Raw genomic sequence first — 20,839 nt, forward strand, 5'->3', positions numbered from 1 at the left:
TGGTGTGCAGCTGAGTTTGACGAGTGCACGCCGTGCTCGCAGACAGATGGGCTGGAAATTCGGCAAAACTCGTTTCTGCCCAATGCTGAAGGAGCGCAACAAACATGCAAGGCTGCAGCAAGCTTCACAGTGGAAGGCGTGTGGGGAGACGTGGCATAATGTACTCTTCACGGATGAAACTACTGTCGCACTGGAGCATTATGCAAGGCAAAGTTTCCACAAAAAGGATCACTTTGTTGCAAAACCGCAGCCTAAGCACCCGTTGAAGCTGCACGTGTGGGGAATGATCTCCCGTCGAGGAGCAGGTCCCATGGTCATCTTCGATGGAATAATGGACAAAACCTACTTCGGGGACTGCATCATTAAAGAATTTGCTGCACCATACATTAGGAAGTATTTTGGGTCGGATCATCGCTTTTTCCAGGACAATGATCCAAAGCACACCGCTTCTGCAGCTTGCATTGCATCTGAGGGCATCAATTGGGTGAAAACTCCTGCAGAGTCACCGGACTTGAATCCAATCGAGCTTGTTTGGCACTCCATGAAAGACTACATCCGCAAAGAGGCTAAGCCAGGCACAAAGGAGGAGCTTGTTCAGGCCATACATGCGTTTTGGGAGACAAAACTGACAGCGGAGTTATGCAACAGACTTATTACAGGATTATCAAATGTTTTAAGTCTGGTTATCAAGAACCAAGGCGGGCACAGTGGAAGATAACAATGTGATTGCAGCAATATTGTCTATAAGTTTGCACAAATGAGAGACTGATGAACGAATGTTGATTTTTTTTCTTTTTTAATTACTTGTGATTACACAATTTTTCGCTGCATCTTCAATAAATATGCACAACTGCCCAAAATCTAAACTGTCTTTATTCCATTATATAAAATGACAACACACACCAACATGTACTGTTTTACTGACAGACTACAAATATGATATGACTATTATGCGACTGAATGTAATTTTCTATTCGCCGTAGAAGGGCCGTGAGGACCGCTAGATTTTAAACTCTATAATCTCTCATGTAATGCATGGAATGCATTCATTGTGTCATGATATATTTTTTTTAAAAAACAACATAACACCGAAATGTACATTTTAACAAGTTCAATTATACATTTATCAATATTCATGTCATCGCACATATAAACCGTAATTATTACATATATTTACACAAGATTTTAATAGATAAAACTCAGAACAAGAAAATTAGGCCTAATAAAAAAAAAGCTGGAAACAAGCTGATCTAAAACAAATGTTTTATTTAATGTTTATTACATTAAATGCTGCAGATTTTTACTACGTTTGTGGTTTATTACGTTTGCGGACATTATTACGTTGGCGGTCACTTAGGACCACACTTTCATTTTACACATACAGTCTCATGCGTGTATATTCACGGACACGTCGTTATGTTGTTTATTTATTCGTTAGGGTTTATTTGCGCACCGTATGCTTCAGTGTTAACATTAAAACCACCACAAGGCAAACATTTACTAGAATGTAAAATCTGTAGACAAGTAAACTGCGAGTGATATACATTTTTATTTGTGCTCTGTGTTTATTTATCTTTGAAGCTACTTATATCGCCTGTTTTGGAGGCAATTCATCTGAGGGAAAAAAGAAAGGAGGAGGAAAAGTGATTGACAGATTAACCCGGGTCAAAATCACTGCTCCTCCCCGTGGACAAATGAGGCGCTGCAGCTGATTTTCACACAGGCTGCAGAGGGGCGTTAACAGTCGTGGCTGCATTCACTACGTCATCGCGGGGGATTAAATTATCCCCACAGGCCAAGCGGGAGCCCGTCACGGAGCTGCCACGGACCAGTCATGGTCCCGCATAGGTCCTACCAGGGAATCGGGGGAACTTCGAGTTGGCTACTACTGTAACACGCTTGTTAGCAAGCTAAGACAAAAAAAATGGTTATTTATACAGAAATCAGAACTACTATCCCCATGTTCAGTAGGAAACTGATCACTGAGGCTGTCTTTTTATCTGTCCTGGATTATGGTGATATTGTCTATGTGACTGTTATTCCACTCATCATTGCATTTTATTTTTCAAATTCTATATGAAAAGTTTAGATGGGCACCTTTAACAGTAAGACGTGACAGCCATTGGTTTCTGTTTCTTTTTAAAGCCTTGAAGGGCAACATGCCACCATATATCAGCTCTTTATTAAACTGGTCACAGAGTCACTATTCAACACGCTCTAGTAATTGTAAAATGCTCCAAGTTCCCTGGGTAAACACTACATCTGGGAAAACTGCTTTCAGTTTCAGAGCTTCATACACGTGGAACATTTTACAACAATTTTTAACTGCAGTAAAACTGAACTATACTTCTCTCTCCACTCTCTTATGGATAATTTTAGACCATATCTCCTCAGCCCTCCCAGTTCATGTCAGGGATTTTCTTAAAAAAAATTCATGTTAAAAATTCACACAACCTTGAAAAATCCTATAATTGCAAAATAATATATGTAATATAATCTAGTATGCAACGAGCCAAGACATTATAAGTCGTAACCTGCACATTTCCTGAACCCAATGACAAACAGGTTCAATAGGCATCAGACAAAGAGAGAACCTTGAAGTCAACACAGTACAAATATATAAAATATTATTCTGGGTAAAATCTACTGTCAGAATATAAATCCCTGAAAAGGTTTTTGAGCTCTGAGGCTGTATTTAGTATATCTGTGTCACTCAATGTTTTAATGCAGGACCAAATAACTTGATGCAGATGGGAAAGGCCTACATTAATACTACATAGAATCAACATCTGGTTGCAACAAAGTGAAAGCTAGTGGAAATATAAATTGGAATGAAATAAGAGATTTTTCAGCAAGGTAAAAAGTGATTTATTACAGTTTTTCTCAATTGTTTACACACAATTACTGGTACTTGAGACACAATGACCTCAACATGAAACTTGTGCACCAACCCCCTGAACCAATTCTGCTAAACTACAAGCACAATTCCTGCTTTACACTCAAATTGCAGTTCTACAACACACTTTTTTCAGAACACTACGCACAATTCTCTGCATTTGGCACAATTTCCATGGAGAAAATCTCTTGTTTTCACAAGGAACACACTGTTATTCAAAATTCTAAAGTTAATTGCCCTACTATGCACACTGACTCATCACATGGGCAAACACCTGTCACACAGTTTTACAATTAGCAATCAGAGCTTTAGCATAAAAGGGCAACATGATGATGCAATGTGGATGAGGTGCTGTGGTCCGACCAAAACAGAAGAGAGGATGCAGCATGGTTTTTTTTATTTTTTACTGTAACTGCAAATTCTTCTGTTGTTTTGTATGTCGACCACTGTATGTGCAACTTTGTGTTGGTTGGGATTTACACTGTGTACATTGTTTTTGTGGGAAAAATTAAATATATTTGTTACTGTGTATTTGTGTGTTCTGAGTATAAAAACAATATTCTAAAATATTTTACAACACACTTATGTATGCACTGTCTGTAGTAAGTGTAACACTGAACAAAAAAGGTGAATGATGAATGGAGAAGAAGTGTTTTCCATTCATCATAGTGTTTTACATTGAGCACATCAGAGTTCAACTGGTTCTTATAAATGTCTATTCATATGATGGTTTGTGTGTGTCATTTGAAAACAAAATATCATTTTGAGAAGAAATAATATTGTTTTGAATGTAAAGATTCATTTTGCAGGAGAAGTGAGGGGTTTTGCCCACTGTGTGTGTGTTTTTTGATTTGTGTGTAGAGTTCTGAGAGTATGAGGCATGCTTTCAGAAAATGTGTGTAAACAATCGAGAAAAACTGTAAACACTAAAACCCATTGGCTGAACAAAGTTTGCAGTTGCCTGAACTCATTTAGTTAATTGTGCAGTCTGTTGTCAATACCTTAAACCATTTCACATGGTAAAACACAATTTGCAGATCTCACTTAGACTTTTCAGCAGAACTCTAAACACATTCTCATTCTCAAAACACATTCTGCACTCTAATGCACATGTCACCCATACTGGTAAACACAAGTGGCAACAATCAAATACAAATAGAGAACACATGTCATTGATTAAAACACAACCACTCAAAATTGATTTCACTTGTTTCAAATCATGTGACACAACCAATATAAGCCAGTTCAGAGAGAGAGCAAACAGGTTGTTGAAGGTGGGACGGAGAAAGTCTAAGAATGGATGGAAGAAACAAATTGTCTGGCCCTGAACATTGTGCCATTTGTTTACAGTACTGACTGCTCAATAAATGTTGACTGGTTGCAGGTTCATGTCAACAAAAAACAAGAATAACAGTATCACAGAAACAAAGGACACGCTTGTGAGATGCAGGGTACAGTACTGTAAAAATAGGGGTACAAGGAGGAGGAAGAACAAAAAAAATTGCAAAGAGCAAAGCAGAGTATAATTTCTGATCAATTTTGAGCTACTATGATAGAATATGTTTTCATTCATCAAAAGACAATGACGGAAAAATATTAAATTTGTTTTGAGATTAAAAATGTACTTCTCCCTGAGAACTATATGTTTTGAACAACGTGTTTTCTATTTTTTGGTGTATTGTTTTCTGACTGCTTGATAGTGTATATCATTTTGATCCCTTTGTTTATGATTTAAGAGCAGTGTTTGGTTTTGAGCACAGGTAAATCTGTTTTGAGGCGAAAGTTTCATTTTGCACGAGGAGTCAGAGTGCTTGAAGCTGAGGTTTTGTGTTTAATGTTATTTGTTACGTTATTTCTTCTCAAAATGATATTTTGTTTTCAAATGACACACACAAACCATCATATGAATAGACATTTATAAGAACCAGTTGAACTCTGATGTGCTCAATGTAAAACACTATGATGAATGGAAAACACTTCTCCATTCATCATTCACCTTTTTTGTTCAGTGTTACACTTACTACAGACAGTGCATACATAAGTGTGCTGTAAAATATTTTAGAATATTGTTTTTATACTCAGAACACACAAATACACAGTAACAAATATATTTAATTTTTCCCACAAAAACAATGTACACGGTGTACATCCCAACCAACACAAAGTTGCACATACAGTGGTCGACATACAAAACAACAGAAGAATTTGCAGTTACAGTAAAAAATAAAAAAAAACATGCTGCATCCTCTCTTCTGTTTCGGTCGGGCCACAGCACCTCAACCACATTGCATCATAATGTTTCCCTTTTATTCTAAAGCTCTGATTGCTAATTGTTAAACTGTGTGACAGGTGTTTGCCCATGTGATGAGTCAGTGTGCATAGTAGGGCAATTAACTTTAGAATTTTGAATAACAGTGTGTTCCTTGTGAAAACAAGAGATTTTCTCCATTTTAAATTGTGCCAAATGCAGAGAATTGTGCGTAGTGTTCTGAAAAAAGTGTGTTTTAGAACTGCAATTTGAGTGTAAAGCAGGAATTGTGCTTGTAGTTTAGCAGAATTGGTTCAGGGGGTTCGTGCACAAGTTTCATGTTGAGGTCATTGTGTCTCAAGTACCAGTAATTGTGTGTAAACAATTGAGAAAAACTGTAAGCAATTGAGAAAAACTGTAACCAAACCGGAAAAGGTAGGTACCCTTGGGTGACATGAATCGTCGCTGATTGGACTGGTCCTTCCTTTGAACCAGAAGGACATGGTTTACATGTTTTCAAAACAAGAGCAGACATGTATATGGGTCCGTGTATCATGTGATCATGCAATTCTATTTAGTGTGGCAAACGAAAAACGAAAATACGAGTCAATATTCCGTTCTTCTGTTTTTCTGTATGCACCAAACATTGAAAACTGGTGTTTGTTTTCCTATTTTCAGCCCAAGACGGAAAATATAATAAACAAGGAAACCAAAACGAAATAATAAATCTAATTTACATTTTCCGTTATTGTTATACCATTTCCCACGGTACATTTCTGCTGTGTGGCCACGCTTTGCGCATGCACAATGTGTAGCGACTCGCTCGGTATCCATGGTGAGCAACAACACACCGGTCTGAGCGTCCCACGGTCCAGTCCATTGACTGTGTACAGTCTATGGTCCAGTCCCAGTAGACCACTGGAGTCCCACATTCTAATGGCCTCACTCGAGCCATACATGTCTCTAATTAATGACATGTTTATGAATGGAGTGACGTATCATGAGATCTTAGAAAAGTTGCAAGAAATGGGTGTCCAGCGGGGAAGCTCTGAAATCACACAGAGACGCCGCATTATCGCCGCAGCGGTTCGCCAATTCTCCGCCGTTGGTTGTTCACACAGAACCAAGCAGCTCCGGCGTAAAAGACGAACCAGAGTATAGGCTAATTCACACAGAAAGCCGGCGCTGCGGCTCCAAAGGAGGCGTGACGTACACATCATGATGATGACGTACAGTACAGACCAAAAGTTTGGACACACCTTCTCATTCAAAGAGTTTTCTTTATTTTCATGACTATGAAAATTGTAGATTCACACTGAAGGCATCAAAACTATGAATTAACACATGTGGAATTATATACTTAACAAAAAAGTGTGAAACAACTGAAAATATGTCTTATATTCTAGGTTCTTCAAAGTAGCCACCTTTTGCTTTGATTACTGCTTCGCACAGTCTTGGCATTCTCTTGATGAGCTTCAAGAGGTAGTCACCTGAAATGGTCTTCCAACAGTCTTGAAGGAGTTCCCAGAGATGCTTAGCACTTGCTGGCCCTTTTGCCTTCACTCTGCGGTCCAGCTCACCCCAAACCATCTCGATTGGGTTCAGGTCCGGTGACTGTGGAGGCCAGGTCATCTGGCGCAGCACCCCATCACTCTCCTTCTTGGTCAAATAGCCCTTACACAGCCTGGAGGTGTGTTTGGGGTCATTGTCCTGTTGAAAAATAAATGATGGTCCAACTAAACGCAAACCGGATGGAATAGCATGCCGCTGCAAGATGCTGTGGTAGCCATGCTGGTTCAGTATGCCTTCAATTTTGAATAAATCCCCAACAGTGTCACCAGCAAAGCACCCCCACACCATCACACCTCCTCCTCCATGCTTCACGGTGGGAACCAGGCATGTAGAGTCCATCCGTTCACCTTTTCTGCGTCGCACAAAGACACGGTGGTTGGAACCAAAGATCTCAAATTTGGACTCATCAGACCAAAGCACAGATTTCCACTGGTCTAATGTCCATTCCTTGTGTTCTTTAGCCCAAACAAGTCTCTTCTGCGTGTTGCCTGTCCTTAGCAGTGGTTTCCTAGCAGCTATTCTACCATGAAGGCCTGATTCACACAGTCTCCTCTTAACAGTTGTTCTAGAGATGTGTCTGCTGCTAGAACTCTGTGTGGCATTGACCAGGGGCCTCATTTATAAACGTTGCGTACGCACAAAAGAAGGCGTACGCCACTCTCTACGCAAACCGTGGGATTTATAAAAAGAGAACTTGACGGGAAAATGTGCGGTCCACCACGCCAACTCTGACCCATGCGTACGCACATAACTGGGGTAAGGAGAAACTGCGCCACTGACGGCAGAAGAAAGAAACGGGAGAAACTGTGTGAAACTGATCCTGTAAAATAAATAGTTATATGACCTCTCATATATGAACAGTTTATTTGCAAGAAATGGACAGTAAAAAATGACATTTCTACAATGAATAAACAAACATACTCCCTGGAGTGCACACGGGAAACATATGATTAAGACAATAGTAAGACAACAGTAGGGCAAATTATGTTTACACTGATATGAATGCAGTGTAATATCCTATATCATATAGCCCATTTCGTTTCATCTCCGTTTTCAATGCATAACGCATAAAACACTTTGTAACTGTGTTTTGTTGCCATACAAAGAAAGACTATAATTATCTTATATTGTTAGTCTGAAGAACTGTTAGTCAATCAGGGTAATTCTCACACGTGTAGCAGATACCACCTAATAGATGGGTATATAAAGGCAGGTATTCACAATGCGTCATGGCGCACAATGGCTGCTTTGGCACTGTTAGAGGATGTGGCAAACGGGAGGATACGGAGGGAGCGGAACTTCCGAGACCAGCAAGATCCACTAGCCAACAGTGATGAGTGGCTGATGAGCCGTTTCCGACTCCCACGAGCTGTCCTCTTGGATCTATGTGCGGCATTGGGCCCAGCCTTAGAGAGGAGCACCCGCAGAAACCACGCCGTGCCAGTCCCGCTTCAAGTGCTCACAACACTCGGGTTTCTGGCAACCGGCACATTCCAGAGGGAATTGGCTGACAGGTCAGGGATATCCCAGCCAACCTTTAGCCGTGTTATGCCAGACGTGTTAGAAGGTATAATTGGTTTGTCGCATCAGTACATAAAGTTTCCTTATACGGTGGGTGAACAGGCAAATAAAAAAGCGCAATTTGCAGCAATGTCCGGTTTCCCAAATGTAATCGGTGCCATTGACTGCACTCATGTTGCTATAAGAGCACCGAGTGAGAATGAATTTGCTTTCATTAATCGTAAGCATTTTCATTCCCTCAATGTCCAACTCGTATGTGACGCAGACATGTTGCTTACAAATGTAGTGGCTCGGTGGCCTGGGTCAACCCATGATTCATTCATACTGAGACACAGCAGTGTTGGGCGCAGACTGGAGGCCGGCGCTGTACGTGATGGGTGGCTTCTAGGTACGGATAATTAATGTGGAAATCCTGAGACTTGCAATGTTGTACTAGTGTTTAACCCGTTCACCGACCTTGCAGGCGACAGTGGATACCCCCTCAAGCGGTGGCTGCTCACCCCTTTTCCTAACCCACAGAGCGCAGAGGAGAGGACCTATAATCTGCGCCACAGCCAGGCGCGCAGTGTTGTCGAGCGCACCATCGGGCTCCTGAAGGGCAGGTGGCGGTGTCTCGACAGCACAGGAGGAACGCTAGCCTACAAGCCCGAGAAGGTCTGCAGTATTGTCAGAGCGTGTGCCGTGCTGCACAACGTGGCAAAACTGAAGGATGTGGCCTTGCCCCCCGACGCTGATCGTCTTGGCCCCGACCCGGACCCCCATCCCCAGGCATTTGAGCCAAACGCTGCTGCCGTGCGCCAGCGTTTGGATGTGATGCGTCGTTTATGAAAATACAGGTATGGAAACAAATTCAAAATAATCATTTATTGATAAACTCTTTCATGGTGGTGTTGAGCTCGGACAGGACATGTTTTATCTCCCGCAGTTCTCTAGCAACTTCATTTATTGCAGTGATGGTGTCTCTCTGCGTCTGCAGGACTGCATCTGTCAGGACACGGCTGCTGGAGGGCTGGGATGCACGAGGTGCAGTGGAGACGCTGGGCGCACATGGCTCAGCTGCAGCGCCACTGACCTCGCTTGGACCCGCAGCAACTACAAGAAATGTTGAATAAAGTCACTTGTTTTGTGAACGGAGTCTCAATCGTTTCTGTATATAAGTGTGAACACAACTTTAATGCATTTGGTTTACACTCATTTCAAATATGGGAAAACAAATTACATACCTTGGTCTTCTGCTTGTGGGCCGGCATCGGTGTCCCCCTCCACCTCCGTCACCACTCCACTCAGGAGGGATTCCCCGATGATCCCCGCCAGTTTTTCCTCCAGCGGGGTGAGCTCCGGATGGCCCGTTCCCCCGCCCGTGGCACAGACGCTCTGCCTGTGTGACGCCAGGCGCTTTTTTGCGTCCACTTTGATGTCTGACCACTTTTTTTTCACCTCGGCCACACTCCGACCTTCTGAGGCAACAGCATTGACACCATCTGCCACATGCTGCCACTCTAGAGCCTTTTTGGCATTGGTGACCCCAACACTGTGTCCACCAAATAATAAAGCCTTCCTCTTCTCCACCTCCCCGACAAGAACTTCCACCTCACACTGGGTGAAATTGCGTTTCTTGGCTTTTCTTTCTGCTTTCGGCATGATTTCAGTGATGAATCAATATTCATGAGGGGCGTTTCTCTGAATATTTATAGGCAAATATGGGCGTGGTTTGACCCGCACACAGGTGCGCCACATTTAGAGTGGATTGTGATTTATAAAGGGAAATCGGCGTAGGACATGCATGCGCACTGTTTTATAAATCAGGATATGTTTGTGCGTAAGCACTTTCTGTGTTTCGTGCGTACGCCAATTTTGACGTCAATCCTACGCACAGTTTTATAAATGAGGCCCCAGGTCTCTAATCTGAGCTGCTGTTAACCTGCGATTTCTGAGGCTGGTGACTCGGATGAACTTATCCTCCGCAGCAGAGGTGACTCTTGGTCTTCCTTTCCTGGGGCGGTCCTCATGTGAGCCAGTTTCTTTGTAGCGCTTGATGGTTTTTGCGACTGCACTTGGGGACACTTTCAAAGTTTTCCCAATTTTTCGGACTGACTGACCTTCATTTCTTAAAGTAATGATGGCCACTCGTTTTTCTTTACTTAGCTGCTTTTTTCTTGCCATAATACAAATTCTAACAGTCTATTCAGTAGGACTATCAGCTGTGTATCCACCTGACTTCTGCACAACACAACTGATGGTCCCAACCCCATTTATAAGGCAAGAAATCCCACTTATTAAACCTGACAGGGCACACCTGTGAAGTGAAAACCATTTCAGGTGACTACCTCTTGAAGCTCATCAAGAGAATGCAGAGTGTGTGCAAAGCAGTAATCAGAGCAAAAGGTGGCTACTTTGAAGAAACTAGAATATAAGGCGTATTTTCAGTTGTTTTACACTTTTTTGTTAAGTACATATTTCCACATGTGTTAATTCATAGTTTTGATGCCTTCAGTGTGAATCTACAATGTCAATAGTCATGAAAAGAAAGGAAACTCATTGAATGAGAAGGTGTGTCCAAACTTTTGGTCTGTACTGTATGTGTTTTTTTCAAGGTGTTTCCTGGTGTCCTCCTGTTAATCTGAACATGTACACGCTTGACTGTTTATAATCATATGGATGCCGTTATAATGTGCTGTAAGATCCCGACCAACCAAACATCCTGGAAAGTGACAAATTTACGTTTTTCAGTCTAAATTACATATTACATAATCAGCATCAGTCAACAGGACGCTGTCTGACTATTTCACTAGCGGGGAGAGAGGCTGTTTTCTGGGGGGAAAGTTCACTGAGTCTCGGTCAGGAGGGCTGACCGTTGCGGTGATTTGGTCTCGAATTCGGGGAATGCTGGAGCCTGCTACACTGACGGGAGACAACACAACACATTTCTATTTCAAAATAAAAGCATTTGTTATTGTAACCTATGAGGTCCGTGCACGAAGTATAAATGAATCTCCATTGTTCATGTTGTATATTGAAACATCCCATTTTTGGGGGTATTTCCTATTTCATTGTCGTAAGACGTGTAATGCTACGGAAGCGTATTGCATTCACTTGAGTAATTTATTTTTTGGTCTGTTTTTCTGAGTAATTTATTTTTTTTTGGTCTGTTTTTCTGAGTAATTTTTTTTGGTTTGTTTCTTTTTTCTGTTTTTCTGACTAATTATTTTTCCTGTTTTTCAGAGTAATTTATTTTCTGTTTTTCGTGGTAATTTTTTTGTGTTTTTCTGAGTAATTTTTTTTCCCTGAATTATCACGATACTTCGAACTCCCGGGAGAACCTCCAAACTGCCATATCTGTCCAACTGATTCTGGAGTAATGTACTATGTACTATGTACATTGCTATGTACTATGTATATGTCTATACATTTCTAGCAGATCTGAATGGGCTTTCCTTCTGAACAACCGCAAAGTCCTCATTCAGGGGGGGCAACCCCAATTCCGACGGACCGCCATTCTGACCGGGTTATGGTTAAGGTTAGGGTTTCAGGTTCGGAATGGCGATCTTTTTTCAAAAAAGGGCCGGCATTCCGAAACATGAAAGTGAACGTTCGGAATGGCGACCTGTCACCATCCTCAGGTGCCTGTATAAAGTTGACAAATAAATTACTCAGAAAAACAAACCAAAAAAAAAATTACTCAAGTGAATGCAATACGCTTCCGTATAATGCTGCTTGTTCCTTTATCCAACTGATATTTCCGCCACTTTCCCACAACTGAGAGAGATAATCTCCGGGATTTTCAAAGTAAACACACCGTGTTTGATTTTGATCTTTTTTTTGTTGACCTTATCCACCAAACGTCTCCAACCAAACACTGTTTTAAATTTGTTGACCTGCCAGGAACGTAGTTAGCTGTTAACTTCAGAACACAGCCAATGCTAACAATGCTATTTTGTTTGCAGGTAAAGTTGCTAGCTGTTGTAGCTAATGCTAACGTTATGCTAATATTTGTCCATCTAAGTCTGTGTGAAATGCCTACAGTTATGCTAGAAGTGAGTTAACTGGACCCTGCTCAGTCATATACAGTAAGTAAGGCTTAGGGGTGTTTTGATATTAATTTTGATGTATTAAACTGTAGTGTGGTGCAGGGTCGAGGTGAAGTCTGAACAAGTGAGTCTCGAGTCTTTTGCGAAAGATGGCGAGTGACTCTGCTGTCGTGACGTTGGTCGGAAGTTCGTTCCACCACTGAGGTGCCAGAACAGAGAAGAGTCGGGATTTTGCTGTGCGGTCTCTGTTTGCGCTCAGCGATGGCGGTACCAGCCGGCCGGCTGATGTAGTAGAGCGAATTGCTCGGACCCTGGACCACGGGTATAAAGTGGGGAGAATCGGGGAGATATCTCAGTTGCCCACGGGGTAGCTCACGGATGTATGTTTTCTGTTTTGGAAATAAACACCTTTTGGACTGAGGACCTGCTGCTTTGTCTTTGATTTTTTGGACTTCAACCTTGAGCGGATTTTCAGAGTCAGATGCATTAATTGGAAAGATAAGAAAAGTAGTCTCCCACTACAATTGGAGGTAGACGGGTGCATTTCGGTTAATGGCCTTGAAGGCCAGCACCATGGTCTTGAATCTGATGTGGGCCGCAACAGGAATCCAGTGGAGGTCACGGAGGAGGGGGGTCACATGGGAGAATTTGGGTAGATGAAAACGAGGCGCTCTGCAGCGTTCTGGATACGTTGCAATGGTTTAGTCGCAGAGGCTGGGAGTCCAGCCAATAGCGAGTTGCAGTAGTCGAGGCGGGAGATGACCAGCGATTGAACCAGGAGTTGCGTTGCTTCCTTTGTGAGGAAGGGCCGGATCCTGCGGATGTTGTAGAGGGCAAATCTGCAGGATCGGGCCACCGCGGTGATGTTGGGGGTGCAGGAAAGTCCGTCGTCGAGGATTACACCCAGATTTTTTGCAGTCGATGATGGGGATACAGTGACGTCCTCAACAGTGACCGACAGGTCCATGTGAGGGCAGTCTTTTCCCGGGATGAAGAGGAGTTCAGTTTTACTAAGGTTGAGCTTGAGATGATGGGCAGTTGTCCAAGCGGAAATGTCTGCCAGACATTCCGAGATGCGCGTGGCAACGTGGGTATTTGAGGATGGGGGAAAGGAGAGGAACAGCTGGGTGTCATCTGCATAACAGTGGTAAGAGAATCCATGTGATGTGATTGCAGAGCCTAGTGATCTAGTGTATAGTGAAAACAGAAGCGGTCCGAGTACTGAGCCTTGAGGGACACCAGTATCCAGGGAGCAGGGTTTGGACAGGGAGCCATTCCACGTGACCTGAAAGGTGCATTCTGTCAGGTATGATGTGAACCAGGTTAGGGCAGAGCCGGTGATGCCAAGTTTGGTCAGAGTGGAGAGGAGGATTTGGTGGTTGACTGTGTCAAACACAGAGGATAAGTTGAGGAGGATGAGGACTGAAGAGTGGGACGAGGCTCTGGCGGCCCAGAGCGACTCAGTCACTGTGAGGAGGGCCGTCTCAGTGGAGTGAGCCGTCCTGAAGCCTGACTGATTAGGGTCAAGGAGGTCCTTTTGTGAAAGGTAAGAAGACAGTTGGTTGAAGACAGCACGTTCCAGGGTTTTAGAGAGAAACGAAAGAAGAGATACAGGTCTGTAGTTTTGAGTATCGGCTGAGTCTAGAGTGGGTTTCTTTAGGAGTGGCTTTACTGTAGCTGTCTTGAAAGGAGCTGGAATACGGCCAGAAGTGAGGGAGGAGTTGATCAGGGTGGTGATGAAAGGCAAGATGTCGTGCAAGATGCTTTGGAGAAGAGAGGAGGGAATCGGGTCGAGGGAACAGGTGGTGGCACGGTTAGACGTCACTAGTGTGTGAACATCTTCAGAGGAGAGAGAGCTGAAGCGGGTAAGGCTGTCATAGGTGAGGGTTGGGGGAGGTGCTTTCTGGGAGGGCATCGGAGTAAATGAAGAGCTGATGTCTCTTACTTTCTTCATAAAGTAAGTTGCAAAGTCGTCAGCAGTGAGGGAGGATGGAGGGGGAGCGGTGGGAGGGGTGAGGAGAGAAGAGAATATGGAGAATGAGTAATGAGTAATACAATACCACAGTTATTTATAATGATTTCATTTTCTGGGACCAGTATGAGCTACTACATGTTTCATGTGGGTACTGTACAAAGATTAACCATCTCTTCTAATTAAAAGGCAGTGTTTAAATACAAAACTGATTCAGTGTTGAAACTCCTTCACTCCTAGATAGATAAATAGATTACTCAGTAATAAATGACTAAAAACACAGCAGTTATTGCACATAGTTATTGCCTGAGGGGAGGATGGGGAACAGGGAGTGTCCGAGGTGCGAGGTGTCCTGCTGGACTAAGGACACAGCCCTAGGGGAGGCCGGTGAATGCTGAATGATGCTGGAGGAGGTGTGGTGGCTGATCCTGACACACTGGGTTCTGTTGGTGAGGAAGTCCTTAATCCACCTGCAGAGAAGGTCTCCCAGACCCAGTGTTTGTAGTTCGTCAGTCAGTTTTCTGTGTAGTGGATCAATTGGTCCTGTATGCAAATTGGTGTTGGTCGAGGTCAGGAGGGATGCATGCCTTAATGTGGGGCAGTAGTCTCTCGAAGCATTTTCATAATCACCAACGTGAGGGTAATCATTCAGGCTTGTGATGGCTGAGGTTTTGGGTACAGGGATTATGGTGGCAGTTGTCAGACATCTGCCTCTCCAGGGGTCTCATAAGCTCTCTACTCTGGTCCTCTGGATACTCTGTAATAAAAGGTAATATTTTGTTAGGTTTAAAGACAGATGTCTTACATAAAGACTGCATAAAGAAAATATATGGCCGAGGTTCATCTTTCCTCTTTGTTTTGATGGTGTCAACTGTACATCCACAGATGAACAGTGTATTAATTGCACCTTTAGTTTTCACTCACTAATTATAGGGATACATGACATTAATTATATTATTTAGAATATTTCTTTACTTTGCAGTCTGTCTGCATGCACAAACACTGCTGGTAACATACATTTGTGAACACAGACCACACTACAGTTTAATACATCAAAATTAATATCAAAACACCCCTAAGCCTTACTTATATGACTGAGCAGGGTCCAGTTAACTCACTTCTAGCATAACTGTAGGCATTTCACACAGACTTAGATGGACAAATATTAAAATGACGTGCAAAACAGCTGGTAATAACAAACAAGTAAGGTTAGCATAACGTTAGCATTAGCTACAACAGCTAGCAACTTTACCTGCAAACAAAATAGCATTGTTAGCATTGGCTATGTTCTGAAGTTAACAGCTAACTATGTTCCTGGCAGGTCAACAAATTTAAAACAGTGTTTGGTTGGAGACGTTTGGTGGATAAGGTCAACAAAAAAAAGTCTGACTAACTTACCTCATGAGCAGCAGCAGCAGCAGCAGCTCAGTCTTCGTCTCAAACACGGTGTGTTTACTTTGAAAATCCCGGAGATTATCTCTCTCAGTTGTGGGAAAGTGGCGGAAATATCAAGTTGGATAAAGGAACAAGCAGCATTACACGTCTTACGACAATGAAATAGGAAATACCCCCCATAATGGGATGTTTCATTATACAACGTGAACAATGGAGATTCATTTATACTTCGTGAACGGACCTAATAGGTTACAATAACAAATGCTTTTATTTTGAAATAGAAATGTGTTGTGTTGTCTCCAGTCAGTTTAGCAGGCTCCAGCATTCCCCGAATTTTCAGAATATCAAAATAACAAAACAATAAAAATCTAAAACTTAATGTTCACGTTATTCTGTTTTTGTTTTAAAACAGAATAAAAGGCACAAAATGTGGTTTTATGTTATTCTGTTTTTCCCGTTTTTTTCGTTCTGGGTTTAAAAGAGAATAACAGAAAAACAAACTTGTTTTTGTGTTTTTTAAATTTGGTTTTGAAACGAAAGAATGTTGGGTACACGGATTTACATGGATGTGAGAATTACTTGTGTGCCGCTTTAGCTAGAGCTGGGGATGGTGAGTTCACTCATTTAGCCACGCAACTATAGAAATATATGTGTATAACTTTACATGCCAAGCAATTTAGCAGGAATCAGGACATATAATATTATCCTTCTTTTGTTGAACTCTACATTGAGCAGATTGGCAGGGCTACAGGCCAACCCCAAAAGGGAAATGTAGCAATACTAAACAAGGTGCTGTAGCTTTTTCATTTAACTAAGTTAATCTATTCATTATCACTTCAACAACAATTTCATTACACAAATTTAACACACTTGATTATTTGAATTAAATATTGGGTCTGACCAGTGTTGCCACAGTTACCTTGAAAAAGTAATCTGATTACTGATTACTGATTGCTCCTTTAAAAAGTAACTTGGTTACTTTACTGATTACTTGTTTTTAAAAGTAACTAAGTTAGATTACAAGTTACTTTATTAGTTACATTCAGCAGCTGCCACCAACAACCCCCGCCGCCTGAACATAAAAATGACAACCGGTTTTGCCAATACTCACTTTATTGGAAGTGCATTTTTAACAGTAACGTTTAAGTAAGTAAACAATGTATCTTAACTTAAATACTATTTCCTGAAAAAAATACATGTTTTTATAAAGCAGTCTTTCTTGACTTCACTTAACATAAATACTTGTTTTTATACAAAATAAAATAAAACCAGTCTTTCTTGACTTCACTTAACATAAATACTTTTATACACCATAAAGTCACTTGTACCATGGACTTTAAACCACGTGCTATAAATAAACGTGACTTTTCTTCTTCAAAAGTCAAAATGATGAATAAAACAGCTCTTCTGTCTACTGCAACCTGAGAAAAGATGGCAGTAGCTACACTTCACGTTCTCGCAAAAGTGTTATTATTAAGAAAGGTTTCGTGTCCACTGAGAAATTTGTTTTTTTAATTTGCAATGATTGCAGAAGTGTTGCTGCTGTTGTATTAATAGTGAAATGTGTGGTAAATTTATCAGGGCTAATGGGTGCAGATCATATCAGGGGAGGAGAAGAGAGGGGAGGAGAGGAGATGGCTGGGTTTTATCTTAGTTAGCCTATATTATTTTGCGCTACGGATGCTTCATATAGCTACAGGTCAATTAACACACACGAGTAAAGAATTACTTGTATAAACAAGGAACTTTATGCTTACCTGAACATGTCAGTGCAACGATTAAAAAAACAAGCATCGAGTAGCTGTCAACACTGAAGAAAGCAATGCTGATCACGGAGTCAGGATCATCATTCTCACAGAAGGGAAAAAAACTGTCCTGCAACTTCACTTTAGAGTCGCACAGTAACGTTACAGCAAACACAGTCATGTGTTGGGAAAACGCGAGCTAACATGAATCTGTGAAATAAACAACATTTGTTTGATCCATGTTGATACATAGATACATATAGACCTCCCGGACGTCGCACTTTGCGAACGTACAAAAAATGTTTGCGCGCATGACACCTCCGCTGCTACAACTTCATCCTAGGGGAAACACTAAATGTTGTAAGAGTTTTGAGCTAAATCAGCTGGAGCCATCTTTAAAAACAAATACTTGTGAAAAACAATTCTATATTTCTGAAAACCAAAGACTGAAAATTAGCTTTTCTCTGAATGAGCATTAAGAGAAAATAACAAAGAGAAAAAGAATGACATACTCAAGGTACAAGGTCAATTTAATGTCCTTTTTTAAATCACAAGAATGAAAAAAACCAAGCAATGTTTTGAGTCCTGCTACATCTATTAATCATACATTTATTATTATTCATTTTTATAATTACTATGATCACGCATACCTGAATAAACACACTCAGAAATATGTATAAATGATAAATAAATGTGAAACAGATAGTACTAATATGGTAAATCACAATGTGAGGTATTCCAAACAGAGAGGATGTCCTAACTTTGGAGAAGTCCAATGACTCACACATACAGTTTGCACACTGTATGTTAAAACAACAGGTATTATGAAGACCTTTGGTGTTGGGAAACCAGTCTTTATTCACGTGGACAACCAGCTATGGCTGTATTTTGCTGCATTGTGCCAGAGGCATCATGAACATGTTACATTCCTTTACAGCAAATCCAGACATGTCCTTTCCCCAGACTGATACTCCAGATGACAAGCCACTTAAACACGAGACCTTGGCTTTTCATCATTCTCAAAACTAGGCAACTGGACATAAAATGGTATTCAGACATAAAAATGTGTCTTAACTAAGACTATTACTTTAACAAGAAAAAAGAACACTTAATTTTTTGAAGAAGTCATGTTGTTAGCATCTATCAAAGATATACATATTCAGATAAAAGGCTCTGCAAAGAACAATCTCTTTTGCCAAGTTGAATTAAGAAAAAACGGCAGGTTCAAAGTGAGATACGCGGCAGGGGACGTTTACTTTTAATGCATCAGCATCACTATTGCTGCAGAATATGACTGGACGTGAATATTAATGTCTATGTACTGTTAATATAATGATAAAATATTTTTCAAGGATCCTGCTGTTGTTGCACTGTGCAATATATAAGAATTGGACAACTGTCGAATTCGTACACCAAACTAGGTCTTTTTACTTTAAATTTGAAATACTGATTTTTTTGTTAATAATACACACATAATATTATCATCTGAATAATCCACTGAAGATTTAATTACTTTATCTGGTTGCCTTCTCACTAGAAATAACATGTAATTTCTTTCTTACAGACTCTCTCCACCTCCATACACTCTATTATTATTATTCAAATTTCTATAGTTATCACAAAATTGTTATCATGAATTTGTTTGGCCATGATAATTGTGTAGTTTAAATCTGATATCATGACAGCTTGACAGGGGACAGCATATCACCAGAGTAACTGCTAACTGCTGCTGCTAATTGTGGATGACAGATATTGTGATAAAAAGTTACTTTGGTAAAAGTGAAAGTCAATCACATGAATGATACCTGAGTAATTGGGGAAAATATCGGATTGTAAATATACTTTTAAGTGCAAGTAAAAGTAAATCATACATAAATTTACATGCATGTACAGTATATACTGTATAATGGGTCGACCAATGCTTAAAAGTTTACACGAGTCGAGAACTTTGTTTTTTAAACTTTTGGGACTACAAGGTAGATCTATCTTTACTGTAACATTATCAGTCTGGACTTTAGAAACCTATGGGTGACACCACGGTGGCTCGGTTCACTTTTTAAAAAAAAATGTTATAGTGGCTGATTCAAATGAATGCTATATGGCATTGATGAATAGATTATCCTACAACATGTATAGGACTCTATGTAGGCCTATTTATATTCTAATAGTTGATGGCAGTACTGATGGCTTGAAATTTCACAGGAGAATTTTCTTCTACTGTTACAATAATGTCTGGCAATGCAAGAAATACAAACCCTGTTGACTAAATATAATAAATAAGGAGCATAATGAATAAGGAGAAGCCATTTTATTTCACCTCATTATAGCACCATGTATAGACAAATACAGAGCAGATGTTCTGAGATTGTATTGTCCCTTTCACACATTTTGTTTCATGTTGTGGTGTAATAAAAGCAACATTATGTGGAAATTGTCATTTTGTGTGGTTTGGCGCCCCCCACAGTTTCTGAGTGTAACACCACTGTGGTCAATACAAAATATAATGTAGGTGCTAACTACAAACAGAACTCATGACATCATAACAATGTGATGTGTTTAAAACTTGTATGTTGAAGTTAACATGTATGTACCGCTGTGATCCTCCCCTCTCACTGAAGTTACATAAAGCAGAAACAAGTGACAGAGACACCATTCACCCTGTTACAACACACTGTACCGCAACATAACTGAAGCTGTTGGTTTCAGGTCAAAACGTTACAGCATGTTGCTTTAACACAACAGACACCTGCTTCAGTTCGCTGCACTCAAGTGAGCTGCATAAAGACAATCTCCAGGGAGTGCTCGTCATATAAGAATGCATGTCCTAAATATCAAGCAGATATGTGGGCTTCCTCATCAGTCCACAGCCATGAAGAAATTAGAAATTAAATTGTCTGAATAGACAATCGGTTGGAACGAAGGCACACGGATTGAGTAGCTAATAGCAGCCAGATTTCACTGTGTCTCAAGCTCATCACTGCATTCAGACATAAGTAGGACTCCCAACCAAACATTGAGGCAAAGCAGACAAGCCGTCCCGTTTATCTCCCATCTCTGCTTAAGACATAACTTACCTCACGGTCCCTCCGGTTCAGTCCACCGGCTCCCTGCAGCCCTGCTCCACACGCACACTGGACTGTGCTTTAACACAGGCTTGTGTTCCTGTTGTGTTTCCGTCTCTTCTCCTCCACCTCCTCCTCCTCCTGCTCCTCCTCCCCCTCCGCACTGCTCTCACCCTGCTCACAGGCGCTCCGCTTCATTACTATCCTGCTCTGACCGTAATAATCACCCTTACGAAAAAGAAGAGTAGGCCTACTTCAAGTTTATTTTATCAAGTAAACTTAAGTAAAGTTCAAGTATATTTCCCAAGTATACTTTATCTAGTAAGTATACCAATATCAATGTACCAATAGTATACTTATAAGTGTATTATTTCAATACTTCTTGGGACTAAATTGGCCC

At 41.0% G+C, this 20,839-nt stretch overlaps 1 protein-coding gene across 1 annotated transcript in view; it reads right to left on the reverse strand.

The window, feature by feature from the left end:
* Positions 1-20,498, reverse strand: part of LOC311265590 (rho guanine nucleotide exchange factor 10-like protein) — a 145,156-nt gene extending 124,658 nt beyond the window's left edge. Inside the window, exon 1 of the mRNA XM_084367403.1 lies at positions 20,452-20,498. The gene's annotated coding sequence lies outside the window, so the exon portion shown is untranslated. The remainder of the gene's footprint in view (positions 1-20,451) is intronic.
* Positions 20,499-20,839: the final 341 nt, after the last annotated feature.

Source organism: Pagrus pagrus (genome assembly GCF_965226575.1).
Source record: "Pagrus pagrus genome assembly, chromosome: 11".
NCBI classification, from domain to species: domain Eukaryota; kingdom Metazoa; phylum Chordata; class Actinopteri; order Spariformes; family Sparidae; genus Pagrus; species Pagrus pagrus.